This window comes from Centroberyx gerrardi, chromosome 19 (genome assembly GCF_048128805.1).
Source record: "Centroberyx gerrardi isolate f3 chromosome 19, fCenGer3.hap1.cur.20231027, whole genome shotgun sequence".
In the NCBI taxonomy this organism is placed as follows: Eukaryota; Metazoa; Chordata; class Actinopteri; order Beryciformes; family Berycidae; genus Centroberyx; species Centroberyx gerrardi.
The window spans coordinates 4,151,836-4,166,948 of NC_136015.1; positions in this window are offsets into that span (position 1 = coordinate 4,151,836).

Genomic DNA, 15,113 nt, shown 5'->3' on the forward strand with positions numbered 1-15,113 from the left:
GGCAGTAGAGTCATTTGGGTGTTACTGATACACTGGCTGTCTCTATATACATTTTCTCACACCTGGCAGTTAGGTTGTCTTAACTTTTCGCCAGCCAGGTGTCTGTCTGCGGTGGCCCGCGCGATCTCCCCCCATGTCTCAGATCCATTTCCATTAAAGAACACAGAGAATATGGATACGTCTCAATAAAGACAAAGGGCAATTATACCGTGTCATGAGTATTCCTTTGTACTTCTTACGGTCACTTCGCTTGAACTCATCAAAGCACCTGGGAAGAAAGACATTCCATCTTCTCGCGGCGCCCTCGCTTCATTAAATCGGAAATGGAGAACAAGAGGTTCTTCATACGGTTTACATCAAAATAATGAGTCCTTTTAAATTGCCTATCACAATCTTCAACTATCAGAGTTATTCAGGCAGCGGCAATTCACTGTAGTTCTATCAGACAAATTGAAAGACTCATTAATTCCCTGTGTCTCTAGTCTCGCCATGCTGCACTGAGGTCTACAGAGGATGTTTCCTACCTATCCACTACAGTAATATCTTAAACTGCAAATGAAACCGCATAATGAGTCAGAAATACCAGGGTTAGAAGGACTCTGGGAGATTTTTATGCCAAAAGATCACTAACAACCTGTAGCCGAGCAGCTTGAGAATCATTTTAAATCAAAAGTATAGAGGCAGGATGTGTCTAGCGCTGATTAACTGTCAGCATTACCTCTGTCAAGGAGGTGAAAATGACAATTTAGGAGCAGCGGTGTAGGTATAATTTCACCTAAATGATTTTGCCTTACCAGACCTGATCATTTAATGTATTCAGCTGCCTTGCTAGAGAAAGCAAGAAGCTAATTGAAAATTATAGGAGAGAAATGAAAGACGGGATTACGTGATTATGGGATTACACATTAATTATAAAAGTTGTACAGCACGCTTAGATCAGACTTCTATTTCTCTTTCAAACATATTAATTCTGACTCATTTATTGAACTGTCTCAATTATTCAATTCTGTATATAATCATCATCTGTACCCTTTTGCTCTTAAAAAAACAAACACTATTTCGCTGACAATGTAAAGAAAAATCTGTTTTTTTTTGCTTGTACTCACCTCCCAAAAGTAATTCCATTTGACCATGCCCTGATAGTTTTCTCAACCAAGCAGTTTCTTTCATAAGATTATCATAAGATAAGGTATCATGAGTTTTTAAATGCTAAGAATGCTGAAACAGTTCTACTCAAGTCTGAGTACTCAAGAGAAAATGAGTCAAGCAAAAGTAAAAGGGTAGCCTACAGTACTAAAATTCTCAAGTACGATTAATCAAGATTATGTTAACAACTCCCTTCTGATGATTTGACTTGAGATAGATTTCCATACTTTAGACGCCAATGGGTGTGTTTTCTCCTCAGCCAGAGCCACTAGTTTCTCTGTTCAGTGGCTTTAGAAGCTGCATTTATAGCCTGACGAGGGGCTGGACCACAAATCCCATGGCATACCAGCTTTCCAACCCTTGTTGTTCATTATTCTTCCCACTGTAAAAAAACAAACAAAAAAAAGACAATATACTGTAGATTTTCACAAGGATTTCAAAAACTGTGAAATTGCATTAAAATTACAGTTATTACCCTTTATTAAATTTCTGTCCTGTAATTTAACGGGTTAAATCCTTTGTTGAAAAGTAAAGACATTCTCTGTTTTAAAAAAGACAATAGTGCTCATTTTACAAGCAGCACTGTATTTTGACAAAGATATGTCAATAAAATTACGACCAATATGGTAACACTTTATTTGAAGGGGGGTGAATAAGGCTGACATAACATTGTCATAACACTGTCATGACAACTGAGGTCAGGAAAAACACTCATGACACAGTTATGATGGTCTCGTGACAGCCATTGTCAAAGACAAGCACATATGACAGTTTAATGTAATGTTAACACATACAACCAAAGGGATTATTTGTGTTTGATAATGAAGTCTGTCATGACATATGTTTATGACAGGTTATGTCCCTTTGGTTAATGTCAAGTTGTCATGACAGAGACATCTAGAACAGTGTCAACTTTGCATTGAAAGTGTCATTATCAACCAATTGACACCTAATGACAACAGTCGTAAACATTCATTAATTTTAATTCAGGTTCGTGTCAGTTGTCATGACATAGTTATGACAGTGATATGTCTGCCTTATTCACCCCCCTTCAAATAAAGTGTTGCCCATTTTTTTTATTTATTTGTAGAATGGAATAACATGCAGTCTGTATATTTTTCAGTGTCTGACACTTTTTTACATGAACATACATGAGTGTTATTTCACAGAAAAATCACCTTATTTCAATATACTAACCAGAATTGTAATTTTTTTTTACAGTGTATGCTTCATCCACTGCATCTACCCATGGAATAGTGAAAACAATCAAAAAGAAAAGTGCAGGTACCGTGCTCCCTTTCTTTGGAACAGTGTCTGTGTCGTGATGAGAGAGGCAATGATGTCTTTAAATTCAGGCTTAAAACCTATTTATTTTCACTATCATTTGGTCAGCCTTAGTTTTGGCCGATGGGAATCTCGTATTTCACACCCTTTTCACCAGCGCCAATCATATTCATTTTCATTTTAAAAAATAGCATTATATTCTGTCTTCTTGAAGATGGTTGTGTTGTCTACTCCAAAAAGTAGTTACATAATTCCTAACACACAGACACACACACAACTGGGGAAGCAGCGAGTGATGTCTTTTCCACGTACAGCCTGATTAAGATGCCTGCGTCTGCGTGTTATGTTGTCTACTTTAAAAGGTAGATAGTTATTTTTTCTCCCACAGAAAGCCTTTGGGTCAATCTTTACTTCTAAATATAACCAATAGCTATCACTGCAACTACCATGCTAAAACCAGTCGAGGTTTCCTCCACTGTTTTTTTTTCCTAATGAGGTTTTCGTGGGAGTTTTTCCTTGTTGTTAGTGAGGGTGTAAGGTTGGGGGGTGTTGTTTTCATTTATTGTTTTCATAATGTGGGCATTGTGAAGCCCTTTGAGACTAAGTAAGCGAGTAAATCTTTATTTATATAGCACCTTTCAAAACCAGGGTTACAAAGTGCTTCACAGAACAAAAGGAGCAGCAGTAATAAAAAGAAACGTAATGGAATGAAATCAGAAACAAAAAATAAAATAAATTCTGACAAGGCAAACAATAAAATCAGAAAATAGAAGTAAGTAACATGACAAATTAAAATCGGAGATAGACAATTAAAAGAAACACAGACAAGACAAATAATAAAATAAGAGAAAAGCAAACATGAACAGATGAGTTTTGAGATGCCATTTAAAACACTTAACAGTGTGTTGGCAGATCTCACACTCAGGTGGAGGATGTTCCAAAGCCTAGGAGCCACAAAAGAACTTATTCCTTCAGATTAATTAATTGGCTTATAGATAATCAAGAGAAGCTCAAAATCAATTAATGAATTAATCGGTAGCCAATGCAGTGAGGCCAGTATTGCGGTAATGTGGGATCTGTGTGGGGTCTTTCTAAGTAGTCTTGCAGCTACATTTTGAACTAGTTGTAATCTGCCTCTGGCGGCTTGACTCATGTGAACAAGGAATTACAATAATCAAGATGAGAGGAGATAAAAGCATGAACTAGTCTTTCCAGATCTTGGAAAGATAGTATATGGCGTACTATAGCAATATTACCCAGTTGGACAAAACAGGAATGCATCAATTTCTTTATGTAATTGACCCCCAACTTTTTGGAAGCTGACGATGCTGGGATTCAGAGGACCAAGGCACTCTTTGATTTTGTTAGTTTTATGGTTGGGGCCTCAGTTTTAGCCGAGTTCAGTTGGAGAATGTTCAGGGCCATCCGGTCCTTGATTGCAGCCAGGCATTTGCACAGGGCAGAAACTTTTGTGTGTTCATTGGGTTACAGAGATATAAAGTTGCATATCATCTGCATAACAGTCACACAAAGCAGGCAAAGCTGTGGATTACGTGCCCCAGGGGAAGCATATACAGAGAAAACAGAACGAGAATTGAAGTGGCCTCCAATTGAAACAGAACATTTTCTATTAGATAGGTATGAGGAGAACCAGTCAAGGGCACAACCACCAACACCCCCATACACCAACCCAACACCCCGGTCTGTCAATCATGATAGCATGATCAATGGTGTCAAATGCAGCACTTAAATCTAATAACATTAAGATAGCAACTTTACCCTCATGAGCAAACATAGGAATGTCATTTACAACTCTTAAGAGGGCTGTTGCTGCTGACGGAAAGTAGATTTAAATTTATCAAGGATATTATTACTTTCAACTGCCTCTAAAAGTTGTTTGGCATCTATTTTGGAAATAAAAGGTAATTTGGATATTGGTCTGTAGTTTAGAGACATGGATCATGGTCGGGTTTCCTGGGCTGGACAGTGGCTGTATAGGCCTATTGAAATAGGGATTTGTTTACAACAATGAGCAGACTAGGGCCAATAATATAAAACGACCATTATGAAGACTTTCAAAGGGATTATATCCAAAGGGCTAGCGGACAGTCGCATATCAGTGTTTGTAAGATCTTGGGGCAAATCGATTTGACAGAGTTGGAGAGACAAAAAAGAGCTCTGTGGGGGAGCTAGGTGGTCTTGTGTTGGCTAATGGAGGGAATCTCAAGGAAGAATAAAAAAAAAAATACAGTTTTGCATCACAAATCTCCTAACAACAAGGTGGAGGTCCATCGGAGAATTGGCTGTATACAAATAATGGCTAAATATAACAACCAGACTAACCAGATACCTACAAAAAATTATTGTGGTGTGGGTGTAGGTCAATTCAGTAATGTTATAAGTAAAAGAGAAGGTAGATTTGTTTCCAAATGTAGGTTACTGTGACAGTAAACTGTTGTCTTTAACTCTAGCTCTACTCCAAAACACTTGTAGCTTGAGAAGAGTCAGCTCAGTTAACCTGAACAAACAGTTGGGTTTTGGTTTTGTTAGCTAGCTAACTAGCAGCAGGCTAATTTAGCCAAGCAACCAATATTAATGTTACGACTACTAGCCACTACTAACTCTATGAGCTACATTAGCTAGTGTGCTAATCAGATGTGTTTACAACAAGACAGTGATGGTTAGTGATGGTTAGACATTGGCTAGCTAACAATCATTATCATAACACAAAATCAGTGATCAGTGATTAAATGATCAGTTCCCAGTCAAAAATATCACAGAAATGAATCATGTTTATTCAATTCTGTTGAGTCGGACAAGTTGTATGTTTAGAGACGCAATCAGCTGTTCACAGCCACTGTTGCCCATGAGGAGTCGAGCACCTCCATTATGGCTGCCAGAGTGGGCGTTACGTCACCTGAAAGTCCTCTATAAAGTAAACAGACCACTGAGTGTTGGATCACAATACTAGGTCAGGTCTTAAGCTGATGGTGACTATCTGGCAGGACTCTAAAGGCCATATTTCTTAAGAGGCGCACTAATTACTACCTTGCACGAAAACTTAATGAGCGCAGCTTTCTGCAGTTTAGTGGCTGATTTATTAAGACCACTTATGCAAATCAAGTCGGTAGCAATTTTCCAATTAGAATACCTGAGGCGCAATATAAGTAGGCTACGGAGTGTGCATGTCTAGCAGGTGAAACGCGGATGTGATTCCCTCTATAGCTAAGGTACGGTACGGCATGACTCCTCTTGGTCTGAGGTTCCAGTTCGTTTTTTATTTCATCAAGCAGTGATAATATAATTGGCAATCTATAATTTCTTTTAACCTCACCCTCTGACATTTGGACGACAGTAATTCTCAAATGGATCACCCTCTCTCTTATTTGTCATCCTCTGTGCCTGCCACCGCACATGCTTAATAAATTTGGCCCTAAATTGCTGGCCTATGTCTGCTTGTATTTCCCAATCCTTAGCCTCACCTAGCTGCCCTAACCTGCACCTGCTCAATAATAATTCCTTCCTGACTTTTTCACCTTCACGTAGGAAGGCAATTTGATCCTTAGAGCTCTCCCTCCTAACAGGGAAAGAAATAATTTCTGTTCATTTTATCTCAATTGCTGCAGCCAGGGCCTTCAACACTTGGTTATGCTGCCAAGTGTATCGTCCTTGGGAAAGACTAAGTGTGCATCCTGACAGGATAGATCTAAGTAGTGCTGTTTCAACACAGAGGACATATGGGGCTTTTACCTATAGCTGCTGACTGAGCTTTGGGTGATGGCAACACTTGTCGTCAATGCTAGTCGTTTGGACATTTTAATTCCTTTATTAAGGTTGGCAAAGGAAACTCATGGGCCTAAGTGCAAGTAGGATTAAATCATTAAAAATACTGTGCAGATGACATGAAAGACTTCTATTTTTCAAAAAGCGGTATTACTAAAAAATCTACTCAAGTACAATATCTAGAGCAGTTTTTATAACTTTCCACCTACTACACCAACAACTACATTGTGTCTTTTCCACAACCTCATTTAAAGTGTAATATTCTCATTTTACCCATAGTAGTAGCATTCCCCACTTCTGTGACTATATTTTCCTCTCTTCCTTGCTTAGTTTTACTCCCTTGCTGGAGTGTACCACAAACAAAAAGAAAAACAAAACTATTTTGCTAAACCGGTTTTCATTTGAATAATGTCAACCTACCTGCATAATTACCCACATCACAGGCTGAGCATAATTATTTTGCAAACACGGTTCAAAACACAAATTCCTCTTGCATCTCTTTCTCTTTTGGAATCTTGTATACGGTAGATTTGCAAATCCCATTTGGGGACCCTTCACACTCGGAGCAGAGCCAGAAATTACTGAGACACTTTGTGACAGTGTCAGCCAAGGCAATGCAAAGAGACCAGACTCCTCACTGGTCCTGCTGCCGTTATCAGGTTTCCCACACAAAGACAATATGCTAAGCCATGCAAACAGTGAAGGCATTCACCTGCTCCCATGGTCGATGCTGGCTACAGGAGGAGTTAATGTCATGTCTAATTGGCTCTGAAGGGATGTTGATTCATGTGCACACACACACACACACATACACACTTGTCAGTCCATACTTGCACAGGCTTCTTTTGCGATTTCCTTTGGAATGTAGAGCATGATAAAAAAATCAATGAATACCGACAGGAAAAAATCCCAGCTAACTGATCACACCGGTCCCGATCTCATCTCGCCGAGGCACCTCAATCGCTTTCTTTAAATGTCATCATCTGTGCAGAGTTCACGGCTGCCATAATGCTATAATGCTTCCTCGAATTTGTCTCCAAAGATAAATTCAAAGCAGCATTTGAATAAGGGTAACAGCTGCTCTTCCCGGTGGTAACTACAGGCTGAGCACTCGGCTCTGACAACGAATCCGTTTGATTTGCCCCATTGCTCATTTGACGTGTGTGCAGTTTGGTTGTCAGCTCAAGGGTGAGAGCCAACAAATGCTAGATGGCACACATTTTCAGACGAGCTTCGTTTGTGTCTCATCTCGGGGTGCAATTTGTTTAAAAAAAAAAAAAAAGCAAATGAAAAAGCTGCTAAAGCCTTTTATTCTATTTGTTTGCCGGCAAGGCTGCCTCAATTCATCTATCAAGGTGAGACGCTATTTCACCTTGATCATGCCATTTTGTAAACATGGAAATCAGTCATAACTGTTTGATGATGTGTTCCCCTCAAGGACACCGGCAGAGGAACAGCGATTACAATTTTAGTGTACTCTTAAGATATTTACTATTCTCCCCCTAGATAGATGCAACCACAAAGTCCTCCTCCTCCCCAAAAATCATGATGTTGCTGTTCTATTCTAAAAAAAAAAACTGGCATTCATTGACTCAGAGAAAAACTGCCAAATTGGCGACTGAAATAACTACACCTTGTTTGGATGTTAGATATGTTAAACATATCCTTGCTGAAAAAGCTCCTCCTCCCCTATCAGTAATGTGACACTCCGCCGGTGGAAGGTGCTTTCATAAATTGGCGCTCCCAAGTGCCAGGCAGAGCACACTCTTAACAACAAACAGGCCCCGCTCTAAATTGAAAGCACTCACAGCATTCACATTGCAGATTTATAGCTTCTTCACCGGCGGAACATTCGGTGCTGGGCACGGGTGTTCTGGCCGAGGAATAAGGACAGCATGTCAGTATGTAAAATAGTAACAGTACCAAGCTAATTAAGAAGGATGCTGCAAATCAACAAGAGATCCTACAGCAAGTCTCCTTCAGATTTATCTTTGCCTCTGAATTCTTTCATGCAAGTCCGAGGATTTATTAAAAAATCAATGTTATATCATTCACTTATGTATCTCTTCACCAAATTTAAATTCAGTGTCCAATTCAGCATGCAATATTGTTGTATGAATACCTTGGGAAAATACACATTCAAGCGCGCTATCATGAATAAAGAGGATGAATGCAAAAACCGGCGATGATTGACTTTTTTTTATCTTTCCCTTTTTCTTTGCTGCCCCAGTCATCTGAAAGTTTCTTTCATAAATCCATGGCAGTGAAGTGAGTAATTTATAGGCCTTGATCTTCATTAGGTCTATAAAAAATTCTTGTCAGCTGATGTTTGATTTTTGCACGTCTTCGACGGCTGAATTGCACGCGACTTCCAGACAAAAACAGAGATTCTGGCAGCGCGCGCGTGCAGTTCAGGCCCCCCCCCCCGACATTATAAGGAAGGGATTTGTGGGTATTGCAATCTGAAAAAGCAAATACCTATTAAGATAAGATGAGATAAGATGAAAGATAAGATGAAATTTAAGTGATCCCCGTGGGGAAATTGGGTCCGACGCTAGAACGAATTAAGTGGAAATGTAAGAATGAAAAGTATGAAATGCATGAACTTCAGCATTATGACGATGTGCAAAATAACAGCAGTAGAGCAAACTGAGACAAGGAAAAAATGAATGAGAAAATACACAAAAACTATGAAATATGTGCACATTGAAAAATTAAAAACATAAGCAGTACATGACATTTGGACATGACTTACTTAGATATAGTGCTAATATTTTCAAGTAGTATTAAATGGAGCTCTACAAAGATTCACCACAGGATTTCTCACAGCATTCTCAGGTTTGTCAGTTTGATGCTGCATTCAGGTGACATGGGAAAGACGGTACATATGAGTTTCCTACTAGAAAATACCGATCACCTCAGCTTTCAGGTGGTAAATACTACTAGAAAAGACTGTTAAAATGCCATGATTTTTCATCTGCGGTTGACGTGGCAGTGTTTGGTTCGCTGTAAAACAAACTGAAACATATATCACTCACTAAGCGCACGGGGGTTAAGTGTGAAAAAGCTTTGAATCATCACCAGGAGTGACCAAAGTCTGCAGAGAACTTCAATCACGCCGTTCGACGGCTTCAAACGAGCTCGAACGTGTGAACACTTTCAAGTCGTTGCTTTGAACCGCCAAGTCCATCCGATGTTTTTTTTTCCCCGTATGACATGAACGTGGCATGAGCTCATATTGGACTTTGCTTCAGTTCATCCTCTCGTCTGTTCATCTGGCAGAATCGACCAATGTCACGCTCAGGCGGCGTCGCGTTGATGAAGTTTTGTGCCAATTCATTAAGGAAATTGTTGTGTGCTCTTGTTTTTTTATGGGCTAATTTCATGTGTCTCCTTGGATGTGATTTGCTTAAAAATGAAACCCCCCAAAAAAAACAAAGCGGCAATGGCCTCTCATCCTGTTTGTTGTCTTCAAGGTTACTCTACTCGTTCATCATGATGAGATGCTACTTCACATTGACCGTGTCACTTTGCGAACGCGGGAATCAGGCGAGGGGGAGAGAGAGAGAGAGACTCAAACTTCAGATTGAGTGCGGAGTTATGAATTGAGGGCACCCTCAGATACTCGCTATTCCCCTCCATCTCCTTGGCGACTCTTCGTGGCAATTTAGTCGGGAAATTGTTTTGTGTTTGTTTATGAACCATGCAGTCCCAGGTGAGATTAATCCGAGAGGAGACGGAACACAAAAGAAGGTCGTACGCCCACGGTGATGACTGTTGTTATTGTAGTCGTGGCGTAGTATTTTCCCTCTCCATTTCCATTCCAGAAAACTTAGACAAGGCATACTAATCAATCCGCATCACACCGCGGGGCGACGGATCGGCTCGGGATAACACCGAAATTACTCTTCACCTTTAATGAACATTCGCCGCTCAAGGTCTCTCAGGCCGTCCCGGCCCCTATTATTATATAGATGATAATTCCTCATCTGCTCGCGGATCTGCGGGGTGGCTTATTTTCCTGTAATGCTGGCGAGTGAAAAGGTGATCATGGCACTTAATCTTCCCAGGGATTTCCTCTCGCACTTCATGTCTGTCAGTTATATCCTGATTCATCAGGTTGACCTTTTCGGCGGTTTGCCTGAATAGTAATGGGAGGAGGGCGAGTCACGCTCGGCCCTAACGTTCACCGCGTGAACGTCCGCATCTTGCAATGTGTGTTGGTTATGGGGTATTAAATAGTCCTTCCTGTAAGAACAGCTTCATGCAGATTGGGGACATACTATACTGTCCCTACAATGTATGTGAAAATAATGAAATGATTGCAGACGGGTGCCGGTGATCATCTTTCTCATAACAAAAAAATAACATAACATGTAGGCATTTTGATGGTGTCTTGCTTCTGTAATTCAATGTATTTCCAGTTGAAAACAGGATGGTGGGACATAAAGCGTTCATAAATCAGTTTACAACATGAAGTAATCATAAAAACGCGTTGTTTTCCAGAAAGTAAAAGTAATGGGATTTTGATATAAAATATGATATGTTTTACATTATGTACTATATCAGTGGTTCTCAACGTGGGGTCCGGGGACCACCAGGGGTCCTTGAGGGGGTTCCAGGGGGTCCGCAGCAAACTGATGAATTGTTAAACTTCAGCATTAGAGAATGTAGAAGAATGGTTGTTTTGATCATAGTTTCAGTGTTATCTCTCTGCCTACAATACAGATAGTCATGGAATTCTGGACAAAATCATATCTAACAAGAAAAATATTCTCAGATTTGGGTCCAAGAGACTAAATCGCATCAAATAGGGGTCCGTGGCTCTAATGTATAGTAAATGAGGGGTCCTTGATATGAAAAAGGTTGAGAATCACTGTACTATATGACTATATTACTATAGACTATATTAGTACTATATTATGTACATTATGGCATGGGAAATTAACTAACAAGGTGAAAAAGGCATTTTTTCCATTTCATTGTGACTTTAATGTGTAAGAACATATAGAATTCCTTTGGTCTAGGACAGTTTAGTAAATATTTAATAAGATGAACAGTGAATAGAGAACTATGAGTTGAACATTGAACATCAAAAACTGTAAAATGTGGAGCTTTTTACTTGCCCACCTTTAATAACCAATATTGATACATAACTATTTGACACTGAAGAAACGAAACCTCCATTGTATGACCGGTCAGATCACATCTACCATCCCCATCTATTCCCAGCCCGGTCCATTCAACTGTGTGGAAGAGGGGTAATTAAATTCTTCAGCTACATTTTTCACCAGTGAACGGACAAATATAATCTTGGCCAATTCACATATCTTGTACACTACTCACAAATCCACTGCGCAAAAAAAAAAAAAAAAAAAGATACAGCTGAAGAGTGCAAACCATGTTCTTTTTCTTCCAATTATTTACTCCTCGGTCAAGTGCGAGTCTAGCCTTAAAAAGAACTTTACTCTGGCAGATTCGACCATGGCAATACTATCCTTATTATATACTGAGATCTGGTTTTGATCCCTCCAGGATTTAAGGTTTTACGTCTCTCTGGATGTACTCCGGCATCTTAAAAATACATTATTTTTACTACCAAAGACTAAGCTAACACAAAGTTCATACATTGTTATTACACCTGTGAGAAATATACCACCGCCCAAGCTGTGTTGGTGTTTTGTACAGTTCTTCTCTCTTCCTACCTCTGGTGACGTCGCATTTCCAGACCATTTCCCGTCCACAACATTCTTGTCATGATTAATTGACGTGGAGCAAATCAATACCGCCCACAGCAGAGGAAAAAAAAAAAACGAGGGAAGAGAGACATGCGAGAATCTGTCTGAAAGTCCATGACCTTCAAATCACCTGATTACTCATGCCATGTGACAGGAATCAATGATATATAGACGAGTGTTGAGCAGGTTGAAGGTTTGCCTCAAAGGGAAAAAATCAAACGGATAAAGTGTATGGAATCGTTCCCTGGGATCCATATTTGCTCAACTTTGTCATTTGCAAAACGATTGCCTTTCACACACATATGTAGCAATTGATTCATTTAGGGTAAGAGTTAAGATGTATAGTGCTTTAAATATGCTGGTTTAGCCTCATAGCATTTTTTGTTGGAGAAAAAAAAAGAAAACCGACCAAATAATGACCTCTTCATGCCCTTCACATGCTGTCTAAGTAGGCCTACTAAACCCCTATAGGTCTTAATGAAGGCAGTTTGTTCTACTGATCTACGCAAGAATGTGTTGTTCTTCACCTTATTATCACTTCTGCTTGCTTTTACCGAGAAATTAGCAAAACATCCCGTTAAGTTGTGAAAAAATAATTAAAGGTGCAACAGCTAAATATTCATAGTGAAGGTGGAGAGACAAAAACAATTAAGAGCAACTATTGTACATCCTAACAGGGGAGGTCCGTAAGGGCCTTCAGGGCCTTCTCTGCAGGCCCTACCATTTTTGAGAGGTGTAATTTTTAGTTAATAAAATATTACAAATGTTATTGTTAAAATAATTTATAATACGTTATTAAAATTATTTATTTGATTTTTAAAAATCGTTTTGGTTCAATTTCAGTTACTATCATAATAAACCCACTATTTGGAGCTGCCTGTGCCCCTGTGTGCTTCTTCATACAGCTAGCTCCGCCCCCAGGGCCTGCTGTGTCCTTGGTTGCAGGCTCTGCTCATAGAAAGTGTACTTGGCATAAATATAGAGTGACAACAAAATTAACCAATCAAAATTTGATTTGTGGTTATTGGGACACCCCTAGGGCCTGCTAGCAGGCCCCAGGTGATGTTATCATTATCAACCAATAAGCGTAGGTATTTCTTTGTGCCATGGGGCACATAATGCTAGCCTGCGACTGTTGGGAACCAAGAAGAATGGCGGTTAACGAAGAAATTGACGTTGTGGCTGATTTACTTCGGATTCCATTTTCCAGGCGAAGTTTTCAAGAGAAAAAAGAAATATCTGAAAGGGAGAGACCAAGACCTAAGCTCGAAGGGCTCACGCAGGCAGGCAAGGGCTTCGTGTGGCACTTTACTGAAGCTAACTATGACCGCTACGGCTGGCTAACGGCAAGTGCCGAAAAAAATAAACTATTTTGCTGGCCATGCTTGCTCTTCAACACAGACAGTGGTCCATGGAATACTACTGGTTTTGGCAGTCTGAACACCTTAACCAAGGCAGCCAACAAACACCAGAGCTCTGATCGACATCTAATGTCTATGGTTCAGTTAAAGACTTTTGGGGACACAAGAGTGGACTTACAGCTGGATGAGCAGAGGAGGAGAGAGACAAGCATGCACAACGAGAAGGTGAGGAAGAATCGGGAGATATTGAAGCGTCTCATCGACTGTGTGGTGTTTTTGGGACAACAGGAATTGCCCTTTAGAGGACACAACGAAGGCATTGATTCGTTAAATCGGGGAAATTACTTGGAGCTACTTTCTTTGTTGTCAGAATATGATGCTGACCTGCGTTATCACTTGGCCACGGCTACTGTTTTTACCGGCACATCTGGTAAAATTCAGAACGATCTCATCAGTGCGGTTGCTGATGTACTGAATGACACAATCAAAGAGCAGATAAGCAAAGCCAAGTACGTCGCAATCATGGTCGACGAGAGCACGGATGTCAGCAATGCTGCACAAATGTCACTCGTCCTCAGGTACGTGAGTGATGAAGGTGTCAAGGAGAGATTTTTGAAATTTGAGGATGTAACTGAGAACAAACGTGCGCACGACCTAGCTCCAGCAATCCTTAACTTTTTAGACAGCTATGAATGCAAATCAAAAGTAGTAGCTCAGTGCTACGATGGAGCTACCGTTATGGCATCTGGGATTACTGGACGAGTTGTGTGAGAGAAGACTGCCACGCGTTGCTCCAACAAGATGGAACTTCAGCTCCAGGTTAGTGGGCACGGTATGTGAGAAAAGGGCAGAGCTGTTGGAAATGTTCCAACACATTACAGACCACCCCGGCGACTTTGACGCTGACTCCATCCATTGCGCAACAGGCCATAGCGCACAGCTTAAAAGTTTTGACTTTTGCTTTCTGCTTCTCACTTTCAAAGGGATTTTTGATTTTGCCAACGTGCTTTTGGGAATTCTCCAAAAAAAGAGCCTGGATGTCCAGTTCTGTCTGTCTAGAATTGAAGATTTTCGGCAGAACATTGAAAGTGAGCGAACAAAATTCGACAGCGTCTTTGAGGAAACGGTGGAGGCCGCGGGAAGCCAAGCGCATCTCGAGGGAGAAGAGGGGATGCCCGCACTCACTACAGAGAGGTACACAAAACTGTGGTCGAAAGCATCCTCTCGCAAATAACCAATCGGTTCGAGGATCATAAAAGACTGTTGTTTGTGGCATTGCTCGATCCACAGCTGTTTACGCAGTACAAGCAGTCCTTCCCTGAAAACGCACTGAGGAGCCTAGATGAAAGCTATGGAGCACACTTGATCTGACTAGGCTCAGAACTGAACTGAGGGTGATGTACAGCATGTCCGATTTTCAGGGGAAAAGTCCAAGTGATCTACTCACCTTTCTCCAAGCCAAGGGACTGAGTGACAGCATGCCACAACTTCATGCTCTTACATGCTTGGTTGTTACTATTCCAGTGTCCACCGCCTCAGTAGAACGGTCATTCTCCGCTCTTAAACGCATCAAAACGTACAGCAGAAATACAACTGGACAAACGAGACTCTCGGCACTGGCGTCCATCTCAATAGAGAAGGAGCTTCTTCTTCAGCTGAAGAAAGAGAACAGACTGCACGAGGAGGTGATCGATCGTTTCATCAGAAAGGAACGAAGGATGGATTTTGTTTTCAAGTGAATGGTGAGTCCTGCTGTATTATTTAATTATCTATAGAGTTGATTAAGATTGTTGTTGGCAAT